Source organism: Psammomys obesus, unplaced genomic scaffold, assembly GCF_907164565.1.
Source record: "Psammomys obesus unplaced genomic scaffold, mPsaObe1.curated_primary_1811, whole genome shotgun sequence".
NCBI classification, from domain to species: Eukaryota; Metazoa; Chordata; class Mammalia; order Rodentia; family Muridae; genus Psammomys; species Psammomys obesus.
In genome coordinates this window covers 3,664,099-3,671,663 of record NW_026595981.1, presented here as the reverse complement: position 1 = coordinate 3,671,663, position 7,565 = coordinate 3,664,099, and positions in this window count along the sequence as shown.

Sequence of the window (7,565 nt, the reverse complement as noted above, 5' to 3'; positions counted from 1 at the left end):
ACACACACACACACACACACACACACACACACACACACACACACACACCCTGAAACCTAGGGTGACCTGCAAGGCCCTTTTACTGTGTCTACACCTAGCTCTTTGCTCTCAGAAGATCCTGATTTCCTCCACATAATTTTTCACTACATTCTCTGTTTTCTTTACTAGCGTTGATGTGGTGAATGCATGGCCCTCTACTAGCCCAGTGACCAGCACATCCTAGACGGTCAGTGAATATTGTGAATAAACGGGGATGCCTCAAGCCTAAAGCAAGTCAATGACGCTGGGTCCAGCTGTGAGATAGGGAGAAGGGGGCTTTAAGTCAGCGAGGGCATCACCCAGCAGATGGGTGAAACCAAGCAGAATCTGCCTTAGGTTTGGGTGAATGAAGGAGGGAGGAGGCCATCCAATGGAAGGAAGACGAGAGAAAGGGTGTGGAAACTGCCAGGTAGCTGAGTCGGTAAGGAGACTGGTTCCACCGAGTAGAGCCCCAGTAGGAAAGTGTGGCTGGGCTGTAGGAGGTTTTGGGTCATCTGAGTGGCAGGTCATTCTTGCTGACTACCTTTAAGGGGTTACTTCATTATGAAGGTATACAAACTAAAATGGACCAGTCTGGCATCACCTGGGTGGGTTGTGGGCACTGTGGAACAGAGGGAAGAATTGTACCTCACTGCTAACCCTGGAGGAAGATTACTACAGACCAGGTTTGAAAACCAGAGAGGGGGTTCGTAGCCACTTCTGGGACAGGACTGGATCTCTAACCCCATCCCGGGGAAAGCCAGCCTCACCTCTCCAGTTCTAAACAGCCTGTCAACTCATGGGGTCACAGGCACATTCATTGCTGACTTATTTTGAAGCCTGCTAAAGGACACTTTCTGAGCAAGAAGAAGGGTAAAAACCAAAACCAAAACCAAAACCCCAAATCTACTCTTTCCCAAGACAGCTTCCAAATCAGAGCATCCAAAGGGGCTTTAAGGTTTTAGGAGAACAGGGGAAGGGGCTGCCACTTCATCTCAGAGATTGTAGGGACACAGCTTTCTGTTCATTGCCACCATCTTCTTGGAGCAGGTCCCCAGAATCAGTGGCTTCTGTTCTGGCCAGGGATGTCAGACCTGGTGTCCTGGGTTACCCGAAGTCAATCAACTAAGGGTCATGGCTCTGGGCATTAGGTCCCACTCCAGAGATTGGAGCAGCCCACTGTGGCAGGAGCGTAGGGTGCACAGAGACATCAGCAGAAAGTGAACTACTTTCCATCTCCAAACCCAGGCCTCTAGCCTGCCCACCCTCTCGGAGGAGGCCTTTGATCTCCACAGCTCCATAAATGTTTAATGCCACTGGCTGGGCAGAAATGAGGCAGGTGCTAGGACATGCAGAGTGGAAACAGGACTTGAGATCCGTCCTGTCAGCTAAATCATTTGTGTAGGAGCCCTGGGGTGGGAGGGAGGGGCCCCCACCCCTGCCTTGTGGAGGGAGAAGTCCCAGGGTTTAAGTTTGTGGCACTAATAAATGAAGCTCTTTGAAAACCACAACGGGGCTGAAACTAAAATGAAGAGTCAATTGTAGAAGCCCAATTCTCCTCCCCCCCTCACTTCCCACCTTTCCAACCCCCCTCCCCTGTTTGATTGAAGGAGAAAGATAGAAAGTTAAATGACAATCAAATGCAAATACAGCTCAACAAACACCACAGCAATTACCAGGCTCAGGAAACACATGGCTTTTGCAGGCAGCAGGGGTTGGCAATTTGGAAGCCCGGGCCTGTGTGGAGGTGATGGGCATGGGGCTATTTTAATGGACAGTTAAATAGATGCAAAAACCTTGCATCTAGTTTGCATACCTGCTGATGAGTGGGGAACTGGGACCCAGGGAGGTTACAATACCTTCACTGCTGCCTTGTGGGTTGTTTCAGATGGGGAGGGGCCTTGAGTGCTTGGGAGGCAAAGCCAATTTGAGTGTCTGGCCAGTCTCTTTGGTCTCAGCATAAGCTAGTACCGAGGCGCGAGCACTGAAGTTAAAGAGAGCCCATGGGGTCCTCCATGAAAGGGCTCCACGCACTGGCCTTCCAACAGCCCAGAGGCTCTGGTAAGGGTGGCCTTCTCTTCAATATTTGCATAATGCTTTGCATCTCATTTGAATGCTATTAATTTGGTGTCAGGCTAGGTTGGCACGGTGCAAGAAAGAGAACAGCTGGCCTTCTCCCTCCCCTCTGTACCCCAGGGCTTACTCTTCTCATAGCCCTCCCCAACCTTGGAGACAGAGGCCTCCACTTCCCCCTCCATGTTCCCTGACACAGGGAAACCAGCCTCTAAAAGCCAAGGCAACCCGGACACTGGGGCCAGCTGCAGAGTTATGCTGAAGGAAGAAGAAATGGTCCCCAAGGGCACCCTTGCCAGACCCAGGGACACCACAGAAGGACGCTGGGGGCCTCTGTCTCCCCAAGCGATCAAGGCAGCTTGGCTTGGAAAGACTCCAAAGATGATAACCGGGAGAGGGAGGAGACAAAGACAGGTGATAATCCCAAAGAAATATGGAAGGCTCTAGAAATAAAATCCTCTGAACTCAGTCGTCCTCGTGCTTGAACTGTCATAAAACATACTCGCCAGAGGCACAGGGTTTATGGTGCTGCCCAGGGGCTGGGGACTCGGTACCAGCTTGTTGGCCATGTGGCGAGGAAATGGGTCACCTGGTGGGTTAAGCTCCAGAGAAAGTGGAAGAGGCCCCAGGGGCACCATTTAGACATCCTTGGTCAGTGGACACCAGGGATTCCATGGTGACCCAGAGAATGTGGCAGGAGACGAGGGCTTGCCAGTTGGCTGAAATTAGCTCTCAAACATCTGAGTTCTGAGATATGGATGTGGCTCAGTTGGTAGAGTGCTTGCCCAGTGCGCATGAATCCCTGGGTTCAATGTCCAGCACCACATAAGCCGGACATAATGATGCATGCCTATAATCCCAGCCAGATGGTGGAGGCAGGAGGATCAGAAGTTCAAGGTCACCTTGCAGTGTGGGGTCAGTCTGGGTTGTCTGAGACCAGAGCATCCTCCCCACCGCACACTTGCGTTCTCTCTCTGGGAGGTGGGCACAGCTGGAACACCCCCACGGATACAGAAATGCTAGGGCTAGGGCCGCTCACCTCTGCCAACACCAGGCAGAAGAGGGTTGGTGTGAACAAATATTCCAGCCAGATTGACCTTACACCTGATCTCACACCACTGCCTCTGATAGCTGCTCAGCCTGGCCAAGGTGAAGGCAAAAGAGTGTTTGTTCTTCTTATGCCTGAGGCAGGACTAGGGGGTTGGTTTGAAAAATGTGAGAGACTAATCATGTTTCCCCTTCTGAGCAAACCCTGGCATGGAGCTTTGCAATTGCAGAAGGCACGGGCTCGGAGTTGATTCATGGTTTGCAGAAGGGTCTGAAGTATCTCCTCTTTAAAAGGATTGCCACATGCATTGAAAGCAGATTCACAATAGATCTGTCTATTCTCCATTTAAAGGAAGTCAGGCCTGAGTTCGGTGGATTTTTTTTTTCTTCTTCTTCTTTACCTTTAAAAATAATAATAGCACCATTTATCATTTGCTGTTTGAGGGTGTTAAGCCAAGAGATTTAACGACACCTTCACAACAATCCTATGAGGCAGGTACAAAGCTGTCATTGTCTCCATTGTACAGATAGGGACATTGAGGCCCCAGGAGGCTTGGTGATTCGCAGCTGCTTAATGATACAGTTGTGGTGTATTGCAAAGGCAGGGAAGAAAGGCACATGTCAATGGGCCTTTGTTGAACAGGTGGCAGAGGGGTCACAGGTTCCCTGGGCCTGGGCTTCTGCTTAGAATTCACCTGCAGGGGCCTGGGCTTAAAAGGTCTCCCAGGAATAGGGTCTGGAGTGTGGCTGCTTGGAACAGGTAGGGGTGGTTGGTGCTCTAATTCATCCAGCAGATATTCAATTAAATGGCCAGAACTTAGGTGGGATCCAAATCCGACTTCAAGTGCTCCATGTCCTCAGAGACAGCCCCCAGAAGCATCTGGCTGAATGCAAAATGGAGATGTGGCTGTGTGGCAGAAAGCAAAGAGTATAGCATGGGTACCAAAGACTGTGTGGCCTCTGGGCTCTCCACAGGCCTCTCTACCTGTCCATTCATCCTTCACCATAATGCCAGACATTCATAACTCCCTCACAGAATGAGGAAACATTTACTGAGCCCTCTGCACACGCCAGAACCACAGAGAGTCCTCAAGGGGCTCCCAGCCTTGATTGGAGGATAGAGTTCTAACATGCTAGGGTAACATGGCTATCTCTGCAAGGGTCTGGGGGCCCTTGGGGTCCAGTGTCTCCCCCAGGCCTTGCTCTCAGGGACTCAGGTACATATCCCTTTCAGTGAGATCTCCTCCTGTCTAACCCTAATCCTTCCTGCTGTAGAAGTAGCCCATTCCCAACAGCCCCACACTGTGGGAATGGGTTTCTGTTCCTTTCCTGGACCCTTCCTTTGAGCTTCAGCACGGTGCTGTCCCAGGAGACCCTAGGGAGAGTGTCAGAAGCACTTGTTTTTCCTCGTGATCCCGAAGGAGCCAGCTGCAAACCTGCCTCCCGCCTCTTCATTTTCCAGGCAGGAATATAGGACACAAATCTCAAATGGTGCTCAATTTCTAGCTGTGCATTTCCATCCCTGACTCCTCTCCTTGAACTACTTGTCCTCTGATTGTGACATCACAATGGTCCCTATGGCAACTGATTGTGAGGTCACTGGCCCTTAAAGCCACAGAGTCTGCGGTCCAGACAATGCCTGGAGACATGGGAGGCTATAAAATGTTCAGCCAAGAGGTCCCTCTCCCACCAGAAACAGCAGGGCTTCCAGACCTGTGCGGGGAGAAGTCTGTTTCTCCACTGAGACCACGGTGGTGACCTGCAAGGACAAAACCTGTGGGAAAGAGACACTGCTCACCCAGAGGCTGCAAGAGCAGGCCCGAGTCAAGTCATCCCAGCCTGTGCTTGCCTTAGGCATGGTTCAGAGTCTCCACTTCTTCACCTGTGAAAATAGTGGCACCTGCCTTCCAGATGTGCAATCGGCAATCATTAAATGCTTTTTACGCTCCCTTCCTCCTCTGTCCTTAGACTGGGATTTAAAAATTTTTTAATTTAATCATATATATATATATGTGTGTGTGTGTGTGTGTGTGTGTGTGTATGTATGTATGTATGCATGTATGTGTTATACCAGGAGGACCCAGAAGGAGAACAGTGACCCTCCTCATAGAGGCAGCTTCCTCTGGTGCTGTCCTGAGGCTCCCAGCTCTCTAGGTCTGGATGCCTCTCAAAGGACCTCACACTCTTTGTAAGCTGACTGGGGGCACACACAGACATGCACACACACACACACACACACACACACACACACGTGCACACACACACCCCCATATATATATATTGGTTTTTTCGAGACAGGGTTTCTTGGCTGGAACTCACTTTATAGACCAGGCTGGCCTCTGCCTCCCAAATAAATAAATAAATAAATAAATAAATAAATAAATAAATAAATAAATAAATGTAATCTATCCTCACCGTCATCATTTAAAAATAGAAGCTGGTGTGTGTGTGTGTGTGTGTGTGTGTGTGTGTGTGTGTGTGTAGAGATGGCTCAGATGTTAGGACCACTGGCTGCTCTTCCAGAGGTCCTGAGTTCAGTTCCCAGCAACCGCATGGTGGCTCACAACCATCTGTAATGAGATCTGGTACATAATGAGATCTGGTGTACACATAATACATAAGTAAATCTTAAAAAAAAAAAAATAGAAGCTGGGCATGGTGGCGTGCATCTGTAATCCTGTCTTCCCAGTACTCAGGAGGTGAAGACAGGAAGGTAGCTGGGAGAGCAGAGGTGCTAGGATTAAAGGTGTGCACCACCACCACCTGGCAATTTTATATATTTAAGGTGGGTGTTTTGGCGACATTTGGCTAACCTTTTTTTTAATTGTTTATTTTCCAAGTTGAGTGTTTTGCCTACAGGTGTCTATCTGTGTGCCGCCTGCATAGCCGGGGTCTATGGAGACCGGAAGATCCACTGGAGCTGGGGTTAGAGTTTGTGAGCCACAGTGCAGGTGCTGGGAATCAAATCTTTGCCGTCTGAAAGAGCAGCCAGCGCTCTTAAACACTGAGTCATCTCTCCAGACCTTATCAACCTGTTCCTTATCACTGGTCACTATTGCTGTGTGAAGACAGAGGGCAGTGTTTAGAACAAGGTTCAAATCCTGCCTCTGCTACTTCCCAGCCTTAAACCTTTGAGCCAATCGCTCACACTTTTGGGCCTCAGTGTTCTCGACTGTAAACTGGAAAATAGAAATAGAATCGTTTTTGCTGAAAGGAAACTGAACAGGGTGGATGGTCTTGAAGTCTCCTTGAAGGTCTGCAGCAGGTCAGCGCTGTCTTGAAGGATCTTGCTTCTGCTTACAGGGAGTGTGGGCTCCTTTGAGAGGCGGGGGCCTCAGGACACCACAGGGAAGCTGCCTCCATGAGGAGGGTCACTGTCCCCTTTCTGGGTCCTCCTGGTGCACCCTGCCATTCTGCGTGTCTTAGGCTGGTCACAGGGCTTGTGTGCTCCCTGCTCAGAGTCATCCATTACTCACTAGGGCCTGACATAGGGCAGGGGCTCAGCCATAGTTACGGTTTAGTAAAGGCCAACAACAGACAAGCTAATATTCTTCCCTGAGTACCCTGGACCAGGCTCTGCCCTAAGCATTTTATACAGTCAGTTCCTATAACACTGTATGAAATGTGTATAAAATTATTATTTATTATTATTATTATTTTGGTTTTGGTGCTAATGGGGATTATACAGCCTCACACATTTTAGGCAAATGCTGTGTCTCCAATCCAGATCTCCAGCCCAGCTGGTAGTTCTATTTTTGAGACAGGGTCTGTGTATATAGCTCAGACTGATCTTCAACTTGTCTTCAACGTGCAGCAATCTTCCAGTCTTGGGCTCCTGAATGCTGGGATTACAGGGTTATGGATGTGCCAGCATGCCCAGTTTCTGTTTTCTGTTTGTTTTTAGATTCATTTATTATTTATTTATGAGTATTCTGCCTGCATGTGAGCTAGCAGGCCAGAAGAGGGCACCAGATCTCATCATAGAAGGTTATGAGCCACCTTGTGGTTGCTGGGAATTGAACTCAGGACCTTCGAAAGAACAGCCAGTGCTCTTCACCTCTGAGCCATCTCTCCAGACCCCAGCTTCTGTTTTTAAATGATAGTATGCAAGGATGTAGTTAGTATTTAAACCTACACACTCTAGAATAATGCTGTTGTTGTTATTATTATTGCTACTACTGTTATTGATTTTTTTTTTTTGAGACATGTAGACCTGGCTAGCCTAGAACTCCCTATTTAGATCAGGTTTGTCTTGAACTTATGGCGATCTTGTCTCCACCTCCCAAGTTCTGGGGTCACAGCTTTTTTTTTTTTTTTTTTAAATTTTATTTTAGATAAAAGTTTCATGTATCCTGAGCTGGCCCGGAAACTGCTATTTAGCCAAGGACTTCTGATCACCCTGCCTCCACCACACATGTATGAGGTGG